Here is a 20,781-nt window from a genome sequence, read left to right as displayed (position 1 = left end):
AGTTCTTTGCCCTCCCAGGAAGGCAGGGGGAGGCACAGGGAACATCACCGATGGGGGCAGTCAAGATCTGCAGTGCCAAGGTACCCCCAGCGCCGGTGCATGGTTGGTACCCGCTTTACTGCCTGAGGGGCTGCCCCTGCCAGCTGTAAATCCCCACCTGACCCCTGCCCAGCGCTGGTCTCCAGGGAGTATTGTGGCACTGCCCAGTGTAATGCCTCGTGCCAAGGCTCAGTGCCAGCTGGTGACGAGCAAGGAGTCTCTGCCAGTGCAGCTGTTCCTGAGGGCAAAAGCTGGCTGCGTGGCAGGTCCCCAGAGGGACCTCACTGGGGCATCGGCCACCAGCTGGAAGCGTTTTCTCATTTGCCTGCCAGAGGCTGGCCAGTAATGCTTGACCCCACCATTGGGGGAGTGGGAACTGAGGACGGGTTGGGCCCGGTGTGATCTGCAGCATGGGGCGAGCCGGACATGAGCCACCGCTGGGGGGGTGAATGGAGCAGGGAGCGACTGTCCCAGCCACCGCTGGGGGGGTGAATGGAGCAGGGAGTGAGTGGCCCAGCCAGCGCTGGGGGGGTGAATGGAGCAGGGAGCGACTGTCCCAGCCACCGCTGCGGGGGTGAATGGAGCAGGGAGCGAGCGGCCCAGCCGGCGTTGGGGGGGTGAGTACAGGCGCATGGGTGCAGCCGGGAGCCAGTGGCCCAGCCGGCGCTGGGGGTATGAGTACAGGCGCATGGGTACAGCCGGGAGCGAGTGGCCCAGCCGGTGCTGGGGGGTAAGTACAGGCCCATGGGTACAGCCGGGAGCGAGCGGCCCAGCCGGCGCTGGGGGTATGAGTACAGGCGCATGGGTACAGCCGGGAGCGAGTGGCCCAGCCGGTGCTGGGGGGTGAGTACAGGCGTATGGGTACAGCCGGGAGCCAGTGGCCCAGCCGGCGTTTGGGGGGGTGAGTACAAGTGTATGGGTACAGCCGGGAGCCAGTGGCCCAGCCGGCACTGGGGGGGTGAGTACAGGTGTATGGGTACAGCCGGGAGCCAGTGGCCCAGCTGGCACTGGGGGGGTGAGTACAGGCGTATGGGTACGGCCGGGAGCGAGGGGCCCAGCCGGCACTGGGGGGGTGAGTACAGGCGTATGGGTGCGGCCGGGAGCCAGGGGCCCAGCCGGCGCTGGGGGGGTGAGTACAGCCGTATGGGTACGGCCGGGAGCCAGTGGCCCAGCCGGCGCTGGGGGGGTGAGTACAGGCGTATGGGTGCGGCCGGGAGCCAGGGGCCCAGCCGGCGCTGGGGGGGTGAGTACAGCCGTATGGGTACGGCCGGGAGCCAGTGGCCCAGCCGGCGCTGGGGGGGTGAGTACAGGCGTATGGGTACGGCCGGGAGCCAGGGGCCCAGCCGGCGCTGGGGGGGTGAGTACAGCCGTATGGGTACGGCCGGGAGCCAGTGGCCCAGCCGGCGCTGGGGGGGTGAGTACAGGCGTATGGGTGCGGCCGGGAGCCAGGGGCCCAGCCGGCGCTGGGGGGGTGAGTACAGCCGTATGGGTGCGGCCGGGAGCCAGGGGCCCAGCCGGCGCTGGGGGGGTGAGTACAGCCGTATGGGTACGGCCGGGAGCCAGTGGCCCAGCCGGCACTGGGGGGGTGAGTACAGGCGTATGGGTACGGCCGGGAGCCAGGGGCCCAGCCGGCGCTGGGGGGGTGAGTACAGCCGTATGGGTACGGCCGGGAGCCAGTGGCCCAGCCGGCGCTGGGGGGGTGAGTACAGGTGTATGGGTACAGCCGGGAGCGAGTGGCCCAGCCGGCGCTGGGGGGGTGAGTACAGGTGTATGGGTACGGCCGGGAGCCAGTGGCCCAGCCGGCGCTGGGGGGGTGAGTACAGGCGTATGGGTACAGCCGGGAGCGAGGGGCCCAGCCGGCGCTGGGGGGGTGAGTACAGGCGTATGGGTACAGCCGGGAGCCAGTGGCCCAGCCGGCACTGGGGGGGTGAGTACAGGTGTATGGGTACAGCCGGGAGCGAGTGGCCCAGCCGGCGCTGGGGGGGTGAGTACAGGTGTATGGGTACAGCCGGGAGCGAGTGGCCCAGCCGGCGCTGGGTGGGTGAGTACAGGTGTATGGGTACGGCCGGGAGCCAGTGGCCCAGCCGGCGCTGGGGGGGTGAGTACAGCCGTATGGGTACGGCCGGGAGCCAGTGGCCCAGCCGGCGCTGGGGGGGTGAGTACAGGTGTATGGGTACAGCCGGGAGCCAGTGGCCCAGCCGGCGCTGGGGGGGTGAGTACAGGTGTATGGGTACGGCCGGGAGCCAGTGGCCCAGCCGGCGCTGGGGGGGTGAGTACAGGCGTATGGGTACAGCCGGGAGCGAGGGGCCCAGCCGGCGCTGGGGGGGTGAGTACAGGCGTATGGGTACAGCCGGGAGCCAGTGGCCCAGCCGGCACTGGGGGGGTGAGTACAGGTGTATGGGTACAGCCGGGAGCGAGTGGCCCAGCCAGCACAGACAAGACACGGGGCTGCAAGGTGGAACCTCACCATGAGGACGTCAGTTGCAAGCGGCTGTGTTGCTCTGAGCCGCCATGCAGTGGGGGGCCTGGACACAACCCACCCCGGAGTTGGCACCATCCGCCCAGATCATGGTCTGCAGGCTTCATAACCGCCCTTGTGCCCTGCCTTCGCCTGCGGGGCTGAGGTGGCTGTGTCAGCAAACCACCAGGGGGTAGCAGGGAGATGGGGAGAGAACCCAGGAGTCCGGCTCCCAGCTCTCCAACCACTGGACCCTACTCCCTTCCCAGAGCCAGGGAGAGAACCCAGGAGTCCTAGCTCCCAGCCCCACCCCCTGCTGTAAGCACTAGACCCCACTCGCTCCTGGAACCAGGGAGAGAACCCAGGAGTCCTCGGCTCCCCCCAAGCGGCCTGTGCCCTGCAAGCCCACATCTCACCCCCTTGTTCTTGGCTGGGTCACTCCATGGGAGGCAAACCAGGATTAACTTCGCCCGCCCCCATCTCTGCTCAACCCCACTAGCTTCCCCTCCATCCCCAGCAAGGAGATGGTGGGGTGAGTAAGAGAGACCAGGGTCTTATCCCCCCAGCACTTCAGAGAGGGGGACACGGAGCAAACCTGGGAGGGGCGGGGAGAGGGGAGCAGCTGGGGGGACTGGGTGGGTGGAAGCAGGTTGGGTGCCCCTGGCAGGGCCTCACTGAGGAGTGTGGGGTTGGAGGGGGTAGGAGCTGGATGGGGAGCAGCTGGGGTCGAGAGCAGGTCAGGGTGCCCCTGGCAGGGCCTCATGGAGGAATGCGGGGGGTGTGTGTGTGTCTGCATCTGGGGGTGTGCATGCTGTGGGCCAACATGTGCAGTGGGAGAAGGGTGGGGGGAAGGAGGGATGGGGCAGCCGGGGGGGGAGGAGGGAGTGGGAGCAGCTGGGGGCAGGGGTGTGCAGCTAGGGGGAGCTGGGCAGGCGTGTGCAGCTGGTGAGTTGGGAGCGGGTGGGGGGAGTGGGAGCAGTGTGTGCTGTGGGTGGGCGTGTGCAGATGGGGGGGCGGGGAGCTGGGCGGGCGTGTGCAGATGGGGGGCGGGGAGCTGGGCGGGGAGCTGGGCGGGCGTGTGCAGGTGACGAGGTGGGAGCGGGGGGGAGTGGGAGCAGTGTGGGCTGGGGCTGTGGACGGGCGTGTGCAGAGGGGGGGTGGGGAGCTGGGCGGGCGTCTGCAGGTGATGAGGTGGGAGCGGGGGGGAGTGGGAGCAGTGTGTGCTGTGGCTGTGGGCTGGTGTGTGCAGATAGGGGGCGGGGAGCTGGGCGGGCGTGTGCAGATGGGGGGCGGGGAGCTGGGCGGGCGTGTGCAGGTAGGGGGGCGGGGAGCTGGGCAGGTGTGTGCAGCTGGTGAGTTGGGAACGGGGGGAGTGGGAGCAGTGTGGGCTGTGGCTGTGGGCGGGCGTGTGCAGATGGGGGGCGGGGAGCTGGGCGGGCGTGTGCAGATGGGGGGCGGGGAGCTGGGCGGGCGTGTGCAGATGGGGGGCGGGGAGCTGGGCGGGCGTGTGCAGATGGGGGCGGGGAGCTGGGCAGGCGTGTGCAGGTAGGGGGGCGGGGAGCTGGCCAGGCGAGTGCAGCTGGTGAGTTGGGAGCAGGGGGGGAGTGGGAGCAGTGTGGGCTGTGACTGTGGGCGCGCGTGTGCAGATGGGGGGGCGGGGAGCTGGGCGGGCGTGTGCAGATGGGGGGGCGGGGAGCTGGGCGGGCGTGTGCAGATGGGGGGCGGGGAGCTGGGCGGGCGTGTGCAGATGGGGGCGGGGAGCTGGGCAGGCGTGTGCAGGTAGGGGGGCGGGGAGCTGGCCAGGCGAGTGCAGCTGGTGAGTTGGGAGCAGGGGGGGAGTGGGAGCAGTGTGGGCTGTGACTGTGGGCGCGCGTGTGCAGATGGGGGGCGGGGAGCTGGGCGGGCGTGTGCAGATGGGGGGCGGGGAGCTGGGCGGGCGTGTGCAGATGGGGGGCGGGGAGCTGGGCAGGCGTGTGCAGCTGGTGTGTTGGGAGTGGGAGCAGTGTGGGCTGTGGCTGTGGGTGGGCGTGTGCAGATGGGGGGGCGGGGAGCTGGGCGGGCGTGTGCAGATGGGGGGGCGGGGAGCTGGCCAGGCGTGTGTAGATGGGGGGCGGGGAGCTGGGCGGGCGTGTGCAGCTGGTGAGTTGGGAGCAGGGGGGGAGTGGGAGCAGTGTGGGCTGTGACTGTGGGCGGGCGTGTGCAGATGGGGGGCGGGGAGCTGGGCAGGTGTGTGTAGATGGGGGGGCGGGGAACTGGGCAGGCGTGTGCAGCTGGTGAGTTGGGAGCAGGGGGGGAGTGGGAGCAGTGTGCAGCTGGTGGGGGCTGGGTGGGTGTGTGCAGCTGATGAGGTGGGAGCAGGAGGGAGTGGGAGCCGTGTGCGCTGTGGCTGTGGGCGGGCGTGTGCAGATGGGGGGGCGGGGAGCTGGGCGGGCGTGTGCAGATGGGGGGGCGGGGAGCTGGCCGGGCGTGTGTAGATGGGGGGCGGGGAGCTGGGCGGGTGTGTGCAGCTGATGAGTTGGGAGCAGGGGGGGAGTGGGAGCAGTGTGGGCTGTGACTGTGGGCGGGCGTGTGCAGATGGGGGGCGGGGAGCTGGGCGGGCGTGTGCAGATGGGGGGCGGGGAGCTGGGCAGGCGTGTGCAGCTGGTGAGTTGGGAGCAGGGGGGGAGTGGGAGCGGTGCATGCTGTGGGCGGGCGTGTGCAGATGGGGGGGCGGGGAGCTGGGCGGGCGTGTGCAGATGGGGGGGGCGGGGAGCTGGCCGGGCGTGTGTAGATGGGGGGCGGGGAGCTGGGCGGGTGTGTGCAGCTGATGAGTTGGGAGCAGGGGGGGAGTGGGAGCAGTGTGGGCTGTGGCTGTGGGCGGGCGTGTGCAGATGGGGGGCGGGGAGCTGGGCGGGCGTGTGCAGATGGGGGGCGGGGAGCTGGGCAGGCGTGTGCAGCTGGTGAGTTGGGAGCAGGGCGGGAGTGGGAGCGGTGCATGCTGTGGGCGGGCATGTGCGGATGGGGGGGCGGGGAGCTGGGCGGGCGTGTGCAGATGGGGGGTGGGGAGCTGGGCAGGCATGTGCAGCTGGTGAGTTGGGAGCAGGGGGGGAGTGGGAACAGTGTGGGCTGTGGCTGTGGGCGGGCGTGTGCAGATGGGGGGGGCGGGGAGCTGGGCGGGCGTGTGCAGATGGGGGGCGGGGAGCTGGGCGGGCGTGTGTAGATGGGGGGCGGGGAGCTGGGCGGGCGTGTGCAGCTGGTGAGTTGGGAGCAGGGGGGGAGTGGGAGCGGTGCATGCTGTGGGCGGGCGTGTGCAGATGGGGGGGCGGGGAGCTGGGCGGGCGTGTGCAGATGCAGGGCGGGGAGCTGGGCAGGCGTGTGCAGCTGGTGAGTTGGGAGCAGGGGGGGAGTGGGAGCGGTGCATGCTGTGGGCGGGCATGTGCGGATGGGGGGGCGGGGAGCTGGGCAGGCGTGTGCAGATGGGGGGGCGGGGAGCTGGGCAGGCGTGTGCAGCTGGTGAGTTGGGAGCAGGGGGGGAGTGGGAGCGGTGCATGCTGTGGGCGGGCGTGTGCAGATGGGGGGGCGGGGAGCTGGGCGGGCGTGTGCAGATGCGGGGCGGGGAGCTGGGCAGGCGTGTGCAGATAGGGGGGCAGGGAGATGGCCAGGCGTGTGTAGATGGGGGGCGGGGAGCTGGGCGGGCGTGTGCAGATAGGGGGGCAGGGAGCTGGCCAGGCGTGTGTAGATGGGGGGCGGGGAGCTGGGCGGGCGTGTGCAGCTGGTGAGTTGGGAGCAGGGGGGGAGTGGGAGCGGTGCATGCTGTGGGCGGGCGTGTGCAGATGGGGGGGCGGGGAGCTGGGCGGGCGTGTGCAGATGCAGGGCGGGGAGCTGGGCAGGCGTGTGCAGCTGGTGAGTTGGGAGCAGGGGGGGAGTGGGAGCGGTGCATGCTGTGGGCGGGCGTGTGCAGATGGGGGGGCGGGGAGCTGGGCGGGCGTGTGCAGATGGGGGGCGGGGAGCTGGGCGGGCGTGTGCAGATGCGGGGCGGGGAGCTGGGCGGGCGTGTGCAGATGCGGGGCGGGGAGCTGGGCAGGCGTGTGCAGCTGGTGAGTTGGGAGCAGGGCGGGAGTGGGAGCGGTGCATGCTGTGGGCGGGCATGTGCGGATGGGGGGGCGGGGAGCTGGGCAGGCGTGTGCAGATGCGGGGCGGGGAGCTGGGCAGGCGTGTGCAGCTGGTGAGTTGGGAGCAGGGCGGGAGTGGGAGCGGTGCATGCTGTGGGCGGGCGTGTGCAGATGGGGGGGCGGGGAGCTGGGCGGGCGTGTGCAGATGGGGGGGCGGGGAGCTGGGCGGGCGTGTGCAGCTGGTGAGTTGGGAGCAGGGGGGGAGTGGGAGCGGTGCATGCTGTGGGCGGGCGTGTGCAGATGCGGGGCGGGGAGCTGGGCAGGCGTGCGCAGCTGGTGAGTTGGGAGCAGGGCGGGAGTGGGAGCGGTGCATGCTGTGGGCGGGCGTGTGCAGATGGGGGGGCGGGGAGCTGGGCAGGCGTGTGCAGATGGGGGGGCGGGGAGCTGGGTGGGCGTGTGCAGATGGGGGGCGGGGAGCTGGGCAGGCGTGTGCAGCTGGTGAGTTGGGAGAAGGGGGGAGTGGGAGCGGTGCATGCTGTGGGCGGGCGTGTGCAGATGGGGGGGCGGGGAGCTGGGCAGGCGTGTGCAGATGGGGGGGCGGGGAGCTGGGTGGGCGTGTGCAGATGGGGGGGCGGGGAGCTGGGCAGGCGTGTGCAGCTGGTGAGTTGGGAGAAGGGGGGAGTGGGAGCGGTGCATGCTGTGGGCGGGCGTGTGCAGCTGGTGGGGGCTGGGCGGGCGTGTGCAGTGCCCCGACCAATCAGAGCGGGTGGGGGGGCAAGTGGCCCACATCCCCCCCTTGTGCACACACACGAATACAAAGAGCCGCCCGCGACCTTCCTGTATCCTTTACCGGGGACACTGGGGGGCCGGGCCTGGCCCCCCACCCAGCCCCCCTGCGCTGCCCGGCCTGGGCTCACGTGCTGATGGGCGCCTGGGGCAGGGACGTGTGCAATACAGAGGGGGCGATATGTACATGGGAGGCGGCTGGGTGGGGGAGGGGTGACTGGTTGGGTGGGAGTGGGGCCTAGATAGATGCAGAGGAGCTAGAGGGGGAGGGGAATAGATGTGGGGGGCTGGACGGGGGGGTTGAGGGGGACAGATGTGGGGGGCTGGAGGGGGTAAATAGATATCTCAGGGGTGGGGTTTGGTTGCACAGCTCTTGGGGATGGGAGGACAGAAAGGAGGAAGGATGTACACACTCACAGGGGAGGGGTGGAGAAGGCCTGCATGGAGGGCGGGGACAGGAAGGGATGGAGAAGGCCAGTGGGGAGGGGAGGAGTGGAGAAGGCCTGGCCTGGGGAGGGATGGATGGGGAAGGGAGGGGTGGAGAATATGATGGGGAGAAGGCCCAGCGTGGGAAGGGGGGGACAGGGAAGGAGGGGTTGGAGAAGGCATGGCGAGGAGTAGGAGGGGAGGGGAGAGGTGGAGTATGTGGGGGGGGGAAGGCCCGGCATGAGGGGGGGACAGGGAAGGAGGGGGTGGAGAAGGCATGGCGAGGGGTAGGAGGGGAGGGGAGGGGTGGAGTATGTAGGGGGGAGAAGGCCCAGCGTGGGAAGGGGGGGACAGGGAAGGAGGGGTTGGAGAAGGCATGGCGAGGGGTAGGAGGGGAGGGGAGGGGTGGAGTATGTGGGGGGGACAGGGAAGGAGGAGGCATGGCGAGGGGTAGGAGGGGAGGGGAGGGGTGGAGTATGTGGGGGGGAGAAGGCCGGCATGAGGAGGGAGGGATGGATGGGGAGGGGTGGAGAACATGGCAGGGAGAAGGCCCGGGGGGGCAGGATGGGGAAGGAGGGGGTGGAGAAGGCATGGCGAGGGGTGGGAGGGGAGGGGTGGAGTATGTGGGGGGGTGAAGGCCTGGCATGGGGATGGGGGGGGACAGGGAAGGAGGGGGTGGAGAAGGCATGGCGAGGGGTGGGAGGGGAGGGGTGGAGTATGTGGGGGGGTGAAGGCCTGGCATGGGGATGGGGGGGGACAGGGAAGGAGGGGGTGGAGAAGGCATGGCGAGGGGTGGGAGGGGAGGGGAGGGGTGGAGTATGTGGGGGGGGTGAAGGCCTGGCATGGGGATGGGGGGGGACAGGGAAGGAGGGGGTGGAGAAGGCATGGCGAGGGGTAGGAGGGGAGGGGAGGGGTGGAGTATGTGGGGGGGTGAAGGCCTGGCATGGGGATGGGGGGGGACAGGGAAGGAGGGGGTGGAGAAGGCATGGCGAGGGGTAGGAGGGAAGAGGTGAAGAAGGCCCCACATGGGGAGGGATGGATGGGAAGGGGAGAGGTGAAGAAGGCCCCATGTGGGGAGGACACGCTGGAGAAGGGCCATGTGCAGAGGCACAGGAACTAGGGGTGTGGGGGTGCTGCAGCCCTCCGCTCCCAGCCTCAGCTTGGGGGGCAGGCACAGTGGTAAGGGGGCTGGCTTTCAGCACCCCCACTATTAAAAATGTTCCAGCACCACTGGCCACGCATGGGGAGGGATGGACAGAGAGGCCGCAGTGGAGGAGGGCCAAACCCATGAGGAGGATGGATGGGGAGGAGGCCCGTGGCAGAGGTTGGCGTGATTTGACAGGAGATGTGGGGGTGGTTGGCGTGACTCAGGCTAGGGTGGCTATGACAGAGGTTGGCATGACCCAGGCTGGTGTGGCTGGGACAGAGGTTGGCATGACCTGACAGGAGATGTGGGGGTGGTTGGCGTGACTCAGGCTAGGGTGGCTATGACAGAGGTTGGCATGACCCAGGCTGGTGTGGCTGGGACAGAGGTTGGCATGACCTGACAGGAGATGTGGGGGGGTTGGCATGACCCAGACTGGTGGGGCTATGACAGAGGTTGGCATGACCTGACAGGTGTGGGGGAGGGTTGGCATGACCCAGGCTGGTGTGGCCATGACAGAGGTTGGCATGACCTGACAGGAGATGTGGGGGTGGTTGGCGTGACTCAGGCTAGGGTGGCTATGACAGAGGTTGGCATGACCTGACAGGTGTGGGGGAGGGTTGGCATGACCCAGGCTGGTGTGGCTGGGACAGAGGGTGGCGTGACCTGACAGGAGGTGGTAGGTGTGATCCAGGGCTGGAGATCATCTGTTTGGGGCGGGCGAGCGGGGGACCAGCTCTGAAATCCAAGATGGCTACGAGGTGGCCATGAAAAGGGCCCAATTTCAAAGTCTCCCCTGAAGGACCCCTTCTCCCCGCTCTGCTCCCCGACCCCACCGTCCCTTCTCCCCTGGCTCAGCGACAGCCGGATCTCAGCCAATCGGCTCCTTCGGGCTTTTGCCGCGCTAGCCAATGAGAGCGTTGGTGGCAAGGGGCGCGGCGCTCGCTCCCTCCTCACATCGCCCCCCACCCGACACACACTGCCCTCGCTCGCGCGCTGCACGCGGAGTGGGACGTTGAACAGGCCGGGATTCTAAACCGTTGGGCTCCAAGTAAACAACCAACGGCCTGGACGGGGCGGAGCCTCATTAGCATTTATGGTAATAAGGAGCCTGTGGGACTCCCGGCCCTGTCACACAAACCCCCGTTCCAACCCCATCAGCCTGCACCACGACAACCCCCCCTCAGCTGTCACACCACCCCCCCGGCCCCACGTCACAACCCCCCCCTCAGCTGTCTGTCACACCCCCCCCCGGCCCCACGTCACAACCCCCCCCCTCAGCTGTCTGTCACCCCCCCGGCCCCACGTCACAACCCCCCCTCAGCTGTCTGTCACACCCCCCCCGGCCCCACGTCACAACCCCCCCCCTCAGCTGTCTGTCACCCCCCCGGCCCCACGTCACAACCCCCCTCAGCTGTCTGTCACACCCCCCAGGCCCCACGTCACGCCAACCCCCCCTCTCAGCTGTCTGTCACACCCCCCAGGCCCCACGTCACGCCAACCCCCCCCTCAGCTGTCTGTCACACCCCCCCGGCCCCACGTCACGCCAACCCCCCCCCTCAGCTGTCTGTCACCCCCCCCCCCGGCCCCACGTCACAACCCCCCCTCAGCTGTCTGTCACACCACCCCCCCGGCCCCACGTCACGCCAACCCCCCCCCTCAGCTGTCTGTCACACCAGCCCCTCGGCCCCACGTCACGCCAACCCCCCCTCAGCCGTCTGTCACGCCCCCCGGCCCCACGTCACGCCAACCCCCCCCCTCAGCTGTCTCTTACACCCTCCCCGGCCCCACGTCACAACCCCCCCTCAGCCGTCTGTCACACCCCCCCGGCCCCACGTCACGACAACCCCCCCTCAGCCATCTGTCACACCACCCCCCCCGGCCCCACGTCACGCCAACCCTCCCTCAGCCCTCTGTCACACAAACCCCCCGGCCCCACGTCACGCCAACCCCCCCTCAGCCCCGTGTCACACCAACCCCCCGGCCCCACGTCATGCCAACCCCCCTCAGCCCCGTGTCACACCAACCCCCCAACCCTACGTCATGCCAAACCCTCCTCAGCCCCATGTCACACCAACCCCCCGGCCCCACGTCATGCCAACCCCCCCTCAGCCCCGTGTCACACCAACCCCCCGGCCCCACATCATGCCAACCCCCCCCTCAGCCCCACGTCATGCTAACCGCCCGACCCCACATCACGCCAACGTCCACCTGTCACACCAACCCCCCGGCCCCATGTCATGCCAACCCCCCCTCAGCCATCTGTCACACCACCCCCCGGCCCCATGTCACGCCAGCCCCCCCCCTCAGCTGTCTGTCACACCCCCCCGGCCCCACGTCACGCCAACCCCCCCTCAGCCGTCTGTCACACCACCCCCCCAGCCCCACGTCACGCCAACCCCCCCCACCCCTGTGTCACACCAACCCCCCGGCCCCACATCACGACAACCCCCCCCACCCCTGTGTCACACCAACCCCCCGGCCCCACGTCACGCCAACCCCCCCCTCAGCCGTCAGTCACACCACCCTCTCGGCCCCACGTCACGCCAACCCCCCCTCAGCTGTCTGTCACACCACCCTCCCCCGGACCCACGTCACGACAACCCCCCCTCAGCTGTCTGTCACACCACCTCCCCCTGGCCCCACTTCACGCCAAACCCCCTCAGCCCCGTGTCACACCACCCCCCCGGCCCCACGTCACGACAACCCCCCCTCAGCCGTCTGTCACACCACCCCCCCCCGGCCCCACGTCACGCCAACCCCCCATCAGCCCCGTGTCACACCACCTCCCCGGCCCCACGTCACCCCAACCCCCCCTCAGCCGTCTGTCACACCCCCCCCGGCCCCACGTCACACCAACCCCCCCTCAGCTGTCTCTCACACCACCCCCTCGGCCCCACGTCATGCCAGCCCCCCCTCAGCCCTGTGTCACACCAACCCCCCGGCCCCACGTCACGCCAACCCCCCCTCAGCTGTCTGTCACACCACCCTGCCGGCCCCACGTCACGCCAACCCGCCCTCAGCCCTGTGTCACACCAACCCCCCGACCCCACGTTACGCCAACCCCCCCCAGCCGTCTGTCACACCAGCCCCCCGGCCCCACGTCACGCCAACCCCCCCCTCAGCCGTCTGTCACACAACCCCCCCGGCCCGACGTCACGCCAACCCCCCCTCAGCTGTCTGTCACACCACCACCCCCGGCCCCACGTCACGCCAACCCCCCCTCAGCCCTCTGTCACACCAACCCCCCGGCCCCACGTCACGCCAACCCCCCCTCAGCCCCGTGTCACACCAACCCCCCGGCCCCACGTCATGCCAACCCCCCCTCAGCCCTCTGTCACACCAACCCCCCGGCCGCACGTCACGCCAACCCCCACTCAGCTGTCTGTCACACCACCCCCCCGGCCCCACGTCACGCCAACCCCCCCTCAGCCCCGTGTCACACCAACCCCCTGGCCCCACGTCACGCCAACCCCCCCCAGCCGTCTGTCACACCAACCCCCCGGCCCCACGTTACGCCAACCCCCCCCCCAGCCGTCTGTCACACCAACTCCCCGGCCCCACGTCACGCCAACCCCCCCTCAGCCCTCTGTCACACCAACCCCCCGACCCCACGTCACGCCAACCCCCCCTCAGCCCCGTGTCACACCAACCCCCGGCCCCACGTCATGCCAACCCCCCCTCAGCCCCGTATCACACCAACCCCCGGCCCCACGTCACGGCAACCCCCCCTCAGCTGTCTGTCACACCACCCCCCCGGCCCCACATCACGCCAACCCCCCTTCAGCCCCGTGTCACACCACCCCCCCGGCCCCACGTCACGCCAACCCCCCCTCAGCTGTCTGTCACACCACCCCCCTGGCCCCACGTCACGCCAACCCCCCGGCCCCACGTCACGCCAACCCTCCCTCAGCCCCGTGTCACACCAACCCCCCGGCCCCACGTCATGCCAACCCCCCCCAGCCCCGTGTCACACCACCCCCCCGGCCCCACGTCATGCCAACCCTCCCTCAGCCCTCTGTCACACCACCCCCCCGGCCCCACGTCACGCCAACCCCCCCTCAGCCGTCTGTCACACCACCCTCCCCGGCCCCACGTCACGCCAACCCCCCCTCAGCCCCGTGTCACACCAACCCCCCGGCCCCACGTCACGCCAACCACCCCCAGCCGTCTGTCTCACCAACCCCCCGGCCCCACGTCACGCCAACCCCCCCTCAGCCCTCTGTCACACCAACCCCCCGGCCCCACGTCACGCCAACCCCCCCTCAGCCCCGTGTCACACCAACCCCCCGGCCCCACGTCACGCCAACCCCCCCCAGCCCCGTGTCACACCAACCCCCCGGCCCCACGTCACGCCAACCCCCCCTCAGCCCTGTGTCACGCCAAGCCCCCGGCCCCACGTCATGCCAACCCCCCCTCAGCCCTCTGTCACACCAAACCCCCAGCCCCACGTCATGCCAACCCCCCCTCTGCCCCGTGTCACACCAACCCCCCGGCCCCACGTCACGCCAACCCCCCCTCAGCCCCATGTCACACCAACCCCCCGGCCTCACGTCATGCCAACCCCCCCTCAGCCCCGTGTCACAACACCCCCTCGGCCCCATGTCACGCCAACCCCACCTCAGCCCTGTGTCACACCAACCCCCCGGCCGCACGTCACGCCAACCCCCACTCAGCTGTCTGTCACAACACCCCCCCGGCCCCACGTCACGCCAACCCCCCCTCAGCCCCGTGTCACACCAACCCCCCGGCCCCACGTCACGCCAACTCCCCCCCAGCCGTCTGTCACACCAACCCCCCGGCCCCACGTCACGCCAACCCCCCCCAGCCCTCTGTCACACCAACCCCCCGGCCCCACGTCACGCCAACCCCCCCTCAGCCCCATGTCACACCAACCCCCCGGCCTCACGTCATGCCAACCCCCCCTCAGCCCCGTGTCACAACACCCCCTCGGCCCCATGTCACGCCAACCCCACCTCAGCCCTGTGTCACACCAACCCCCGGCCCCACGTCACGCCAACCCCCCCTCAGCTCCGTGTCACACCACCCCCCCGGCCCCACGTCACGCCAACCCCCGCTCAGCCCCGTGTCACACCAACCCCCGGCCCCACGTCACGCCAGCCCCCCCTCAGCCCCGTGTCACACCAACCCCCGGCCCCACGTCACGCCAACCCCCCCTCAGCTGTCTGTCACACCACCCTCACGTCACGCCAACCCCCCCCTCAGCCCCGTGTCACACCACCCCCCCGGCCCCACGTCACGCCAACCCCCCCTCAGCTGTCTGTCACACCAACCCCCCAGCCCCACGTCACGCCAACCCCCCCTCAGCCCCGTGTCACACCAACCCCCCGGCCCCACGTCACACCAACCCCCCCTCAGCTGTCTGTCACACCACCCCCCCCGGCCCCACGTCACGCCAACCCCCCCTCAGCTCCGTGTCACACCAACCCCCCAGCCTCACGTCATGCCAACCCCCCTCAGCCCCGTGTCACACCAACACCCCGGCCCCACGTCACACCAAACCACCCTCAGCCCCACGTCACACCAACCCCCGGCCCCACGTCACGCCAACCCCCCCATAGCCCTCTGTCACACCAATCCCCCGGCCCCACGTCACGCCAACCCCCCCCTCAGCTGTCTGTCACACAACCCCCCCAGCCCCACGTCACACCAACCCCCCCTCAGCCCTGTGTCACACCAACCCCCCGGCCCCACGTCACGCTAACCCCCCCTCAGCCGTCTGTCACACCACCCCCCCGGCCCCACGTCACGCCAACCCCCCCTCAGCCCCGTGTCACACCAACCCCCTGGCCCCACGTCACGCCAACCCCCCCCAGCCGTCTGTCACACCAACCCCCCGGCCCCATGTCACGCCAACCCCCCTTCAGCCCTCTGTCACACCAACCCCCCGGCCCCACGTCACGCCAACCCCCCCTCAGCTCCGTGTCACACCAACCCCCCAGCCTCACGTCATGCCAATCCCCCTCAGCCCCGTGTCACACCACCCCCCCGGCCCCACGTCACGCCAACCCCCCCTCAGCCCCGTGTCACACCAACCCCCCGGCCGCACGTCACGCCAAACCACCCTCAGCCCCACGTCACGCCAACACCCCGGCCCCACGTCATGCCAACCCCCCCCCAGCCCCGTGTCACACCACCCCCCCGGCCCCACGTCACGCCAACCCCCCCTCAGCCCCGTGTCACACCACCCTCCCAGCACCATGTCACGCCAACCCCCCCTCAGCCCCGTGTCACTCCAACCCCCCGGCGCCACGTCACGCCAACCCCCCCCAGCCGTCTGTCACACCAACCCCCCGGCCCCACGTCACGCCAACCCCCCCTCAGCCCTCTGTCACACCAACCCCCCGGCCCCACGTCACGCCAACCCCCCCTCAGCTCCGTGTCACACCAACCCCCCAGCCTCACGTCATGCCAACCCCCCTCAGCCCCGTGTCACACCAACCCCCCGGCCCCACGTCACGCCAACCCTCCCTCAGCCCTCTGTCACACAAACCCCCCGGCCCCACGTCACGCCAACCCCCCCTCAGCCCCGTGTCACACCAACCCCCCGGCCCCACGTCAAGCCAAACCACCCTCAGCCCCGTGTCATGCCATCCCCCCCCCGCAGCCCCGTGTCACACCAACCCCCCGGCCCCACGTCACGCCAACCCCCCCTCAGCCCCGTGTCACACCAACCCCCCGACCCCACGTCACGCCAACCCCCCCCCAGCCCCGTGTCACACCAACCCCCCGGCCCCACGTCACGCCAACCCCCCCTAAGCCCTGTGTCACGCCAAGCCCCCGGCCCCACGTCATGCCAACCCCCCCTCAGCCCTCTGTCACACCAACTCCCCGGCCCCACGTCATGCCAACCTCCCCTCAGCCCCGTGTCACACCAAGCCCCCGGCCCCACGTCATGCCAACCCCTCCTCAGCCCTCTGTCACACCAACCCCCCCAGCCCCACGTCATGCCAACCCCCCCTCTGCCCCGTGTCACACCAACCCCCCGGCCCCACGTCATGCCAACCCCCCCTCAGCCCTGTGTCACGCCAACCCCCCCCCAGCCCCGTTTCACACCAACCCCCCGGCCCCATGTCATGCCAACCCCCCCTCAGCCCTGTGTCACACCAACCCCCCCCAGCCCCGTGTCACACCAACCCCCCCCCTCAGCCCCGTGTCACACCAACCCCCCGGCCCCATGTCATGCCAACCCCTCCTCAGCCCCGTGTCACACAACCCCCCCGGCCCCACGTCATGCCAATCCCCCTCAGCTCTGTGTCACACCAACCCGCCTCAGCCCTCTATCACACCAACCCCTCGGCCCCACATCATGCCAACCCCCCCTCAGCCCCGTGTCACACCAACCTCCCGGCCCCACGTCATGCCAACGCCCCCTCAGCCCCGTGTCACACCAACCCCCCGGCCCCACGTCATGCCAACCCCCCCTCAGCCCCATGTCACACCAACCACCTGGCCCAACGTCATGCCAACCCCCCTCAGCTCTGTGTCACACCAACCCGCCTCAGCCCCCTATCACACCAACCCCCCGGCCCCACGTCATGCCAACCCCCCTCAGCCCCGTGTCACACCAACCCCCCAACCCTACGTCATGCCAAACCCTCCTCAGCCCCATGTCACACCAACCCCCCGGCCCCACGTCATGCCAACCCCCCCTCAGCCCCGTGTCACACCAACCCCCCCGGCCCCACATCATGCCAACCCCCCCCTCAGCCCCACGTCATGCTAACCGCCCGACCCCACATCACGCCAACGTCCACCTGTCACACCAACCCCCCGGCCCCATGTCATGCCAACCCCCCCTCAGCCCTGTGTCACACCAAACCCCCGGCCCCACATCATGCCAGCCCCCCCCAGCCCCGTGTCACAACAACCCCCATCAGCCCTCTGCCACACCAACCCCACGGCCCCACGTCACGCCAACCCCCCCTCAGCCGTCTGTCACACCCCCCCGGCCCCACGTCACGCCAACCCCCCCTCAGCCCCGTGTCACACCACCCTCCCAGCACCATGTCACGCCAACCCCCCCTCAGCCCCGTGTCACTCCAACCCCCCGGCGCCACGTCACGCCAACCCCCCCCCAGCCGTCTGTCACACCAACCCCCCGGCCCCACGTCACGCCAACCCCCCCTCAGCCCTCTGTCACACCAACCCCCCAGCCTCACGTCATGCCAACCCCCCTCAGCCCCGTGTCACACCAACACCCCGGCCCCACGTCACACCAAGCCACCCTCAGCCCCACATCACACCAACCCCCCGGCCCCACGTCACGCCAACCCCCTCCAGCCCCTTGTCACACCCCCCCCGGCCCCACGTCATGCTAACCCTCCCTCAGCCCTCTGTCACACAAACCCCCCGGCCCCACGTCACGCCAACCCCCCCTCAGCCCCGTGTCACACCAACCCCCCGGCCCCACGTCAAGCCAAACCACCCTCAGCCCCGTGTCATGCCATCCCCCCCCTCAGCCCCGTGTCACACCAACCCCCCGGCCCCACGTCACGCCAACCCCCCCTCAGCCCCGTGTCACACCAACCCCCGACCCCACGTCACGCCAACCCCCCCCAGCCCCGTGTCACACCAACCCCCCGGCCCCACGTCACGCCAACCCCCCCCAAGCCCTGTGTCACGCCAAGCCCCCGGCCCCACGTCATGCCAACCCCCCCTCAGCCCTCTGTCACATCAACTCCCCGGCCCCACGTCATGCCAACCTCCCCTCAGCCCCGTGTCACACCAACCCCCCGGCCCCACGTCATGCCAACCCCTCCTCAGCCCTCTGTCACACCAACCCCCCAGCCCCACGTCATGCCAACCCCCCCTCTGCCCCGTGTCACACCAACCCCCCGGCCCCACGTCATGCCAACCCCCCCTCAGTCCTGTGTCACGCCAACCCCCCCCCCCCAGCCCCGTTTCACACCAACCCCCCGGCCCCATGTCATGCCAACCCCTCCTCAGCCCCGTGTCACAGAACCCCCCCAGCCCCACGTTACGCCAACCCCCCCTCAGCCCTGTGTCACACCAACCCCCCCCCTCAGCCCCGTTTCACACCAACCCCCCGGCCCCACGTCACGCCAACCCCCCCTCAGCCCCGTGTCACACCACCCTCCCAGCACCATGTCACGCCAACCCCCCCTCAGCCCCGTGTCACACCAACCCCCCGGCCCCATGTCATGCCAACCCCTCCTCAGCCCCGTGTCACACAACCCCCCCGGCCCCACGTCATGCCAATCCCCCTCAGCTCTGTGTCACACCAACCCGCCTCAGCCCTCTATCACACCAACCCCTCGGCCCCACATCATGCCAACCCCCCCTCAGCCCCGTGTCACACCAACCTCCCGGCCCCACGTCATGCCAACCCCCCCTCAGCCCCGTGTCACACCAACCCCCGACCCCACGTCACGCCAACCCCCCCCAGCCCCGTGTCACACCAACCCCCCGGCCCCACGTCACGCCAACCCCCCCCAGCCCCGTGTCACACCAACCCCCCGGCCCCACGTCACGCCAACCCCCCCCAAGCCCTGTGTCACGCCAAGCCCCCGGCCCCACGTCATGCCAACCCCCCCTCAGCCCTCTGTCACACCAACTCCCCGGCCCCACGTCATGCCAACCTCCCCTCAGCCCCGTGTCACACCAACCCCCCGGCCCCACGTCATGCCAACCCCTCCTCAGCCCTCTGTCACACCAACCCCCCAGCCCCACGTCATGCCAACCCCCCCTCTGCCCCGTGTCACACCAACCCCCCGGCCCCACGTCATGCCAACCCCCCCTCAGCCCTGTGTCACGCCAACCCCCCCCCCCAGCCCCGTTTCACACCAACCCCCCGGCCCCATGTCATGCCAACCCCTCCTCAGCCCCGTGTCACAGAACCCCCCCAGCCCCACGTTACGCCAACCCCCCCTCAGCCCTGTGTCACACCAACCCCCCCCTCAGCCCCGTTTCACACCAACCCCCCGGCCCCATGTCATGCCAACCCCTCCTCAGCCCCGTGTCACACAACCCCCCCGGCCCCACATCATGCCAATCCCCCTCAGCTCTGTGTCACACCAACCCGCCTCAGCCCTCTATCACACCAACCCCTCGGCCCCACATCATGCCAACCCCCCCTCAGCCCCGTGTCACACCAACCCCCCGGCCCCACGTCATGCCAACCCCCCCTCAGCCCCGTGTCACACCAACCCCCCGGCCCCACGTCATGCCAACCCCCCCTCAGCCCCATGTCACACCAACCACCCGGCCCAACGTCATGCCAACCCCCCTCAGCTCTGTGTCACACCAACCCGCCTCAGCCCCCTATCACACCAACCCCCCGGCCCCACGTCATGCCAACCCCCCTCAGCCCCGTGTCACACCAACCCCCCAACCCTACGTCATGCCAAACCCTCCTCAGCCCCATGTCACACCAACCCCCCGGCCCCACGTCATGCCAACCCCCCCTCAGCCCCACGTCATGCTAACCGCCTGACCCCACATCACGCCAACGTCCTCCTGTCACACCAACCCCCCGGCCCCATGTCATGCCAACCCCCCCTCAGCCCTGTGTCACACCAAACCCCCGGCCCCACATCATGCCAGCCCCCCCCAGCCCCGTGTCACACCAACCCCCATCAGCCCTCTGCCACACCAACCCCACGGCCCCACGTCATGCCAACCCCCCCAGCCCTCTGTCACACAACCCCCCCCAGCCCCGTGTCACACCAACCCGCTGGCCCCACATCATGCCAGCCCCCCCTCAGCCCCGTGTCACGCCACCCCCCAGCCCCACATCATGGCAACCCCCCCTCGGCCTCATGTGACGCCAACCCCCCCAGCCCCTCCTCATGCCAACCCCACAGCCCGTCGTCATGCCACCCCCCCTCAGCCCCGTGTCACGTCAACCTCCCCTCAGCCCCGTGTCACACCAAATCCCCGGCCCCACATCATGCCAACCCTCCCCTGTGTCTTGCCAACCCACCCACCCTGGCCTCATGCCAACCCCCCAGCCCTGTGTCACGCCAACCCACCCACCCCAGCATCATGCCAATGCCCACCCCAGCCCTGTGTCACACAACCCCCCCCAGCACCGTGTCACGCCAACCCCCCGGCCCCACGTCATGCCAACCCTCCCCTGTGTCTCACCAACCCATCCTCCCTGGCCTCATGCCAACCCCCCAGCCCCACGTCATGCCAACCCTCCCTGCTCTGTGTCTCGCTAACCCCCCTGGCATCATGCCAACCCCCTGCCCCGTGTCACGCCAACCCCCTGGCCCCGTGTCATGCCATCCTTTCCTGCCCTGTGTCTCGCCAACCCACCCACCCTGGCATAATGCCAACACCCACCACAGGCCTATGTCACACCAACCCCTATGGCCCCACGTCATGCCAACCCCCCAGCCCCACGTCACAACAACCCTCCCTGCCCTGTGTCTCGCCAACCCACCCACCATGGCATCATGCCAACCCCCAGCCCAGCCCTATGTCATGCCAGCCCCCCCTCAGCCCTGTGTCTCGCCATCCCCAGCATCATGCCAACCCCCCACCCCACCCCTGTGTCACACCAACCCCACTGGCCCCACGTCTCACCAACCCCCTGGCCCCATGTCATGCCACCCCCCCCAGCCCTGTGTCACGCCAACCCCCATGGACCCACACAATGCCAACCCTCCCTGCCCTGTGTCTCGCAACCCATCCACCCCAGCACCATGCCAACCCCCCCGGCCCTGTGTCACATCAACCCCCTGGCCCCACGTCACGTCAACTCCTCAGCCCCATGTCATGCCAACCCTCCCTGCCTGGCATCATGCCAACCCCCACCTCAGCCCTGTGTCACGCCATCCCCCCCTCAG

General features: G+C 70.0%; 1 long non-coding RNA gene across 7 annotated transcripts; it reads left to right on the top strand.

The window, feature by feature from the left end:
- Positions 1 to 958: 958 nt before the first annotated feature.
- On the top strand, positions 959 to 3,098 carry LOC127031967 (uncharacterized). Of its 7 annotated transcripts, none has more exons than XR_007768617.1 (4): positions 959 to 1,007; positions 1,863 to 2,076; positions 2,148 to 2,261; positions 2,319 to 3,098. It is a non-coding gene; the product is annotated as an uncharacterized LOC127031967 (long non-coding RNA). The 7 variants fall into 7 exon arrangements; XR_007768613.1 differs by lacking the exon at positions 959 to 1,007 and adding an exon at positions 1,643 to 1,805 and having other exon boundaries at positions 1,920 to 2,076; XR_007768615.1 differs by lacking the exon at positions 959 to 1,007 and adding an exon at positions 1,644 to 1,805 and having other exon boundaries at positions 2,205 to 2,261.
- Positions 3,099 to 20,781: the final 17,683 nt, after the last annotated feature.

Source organism: Gopherus flavomarginatus, chromosome 11 (genome assembly GCF_025201925.1).
Source record: "Gopherus flavomarginatus isolate rGopFla2 chromosome 11, rGopFla2.mat.asm, whole genome shotgun sequence".
Taxonomy (NCBI): domain Eukaryota; kingdom Metazoa; phylum Chordata; order Testudines; family Testudinidae; genus Gopherus; species Gopherus flavomarginatus.
The sequence above is the reverse complement of the archived record's forward strand: the minus strand, read 5'-3'. Positions and strand labels throughout refer to the sequence as shown.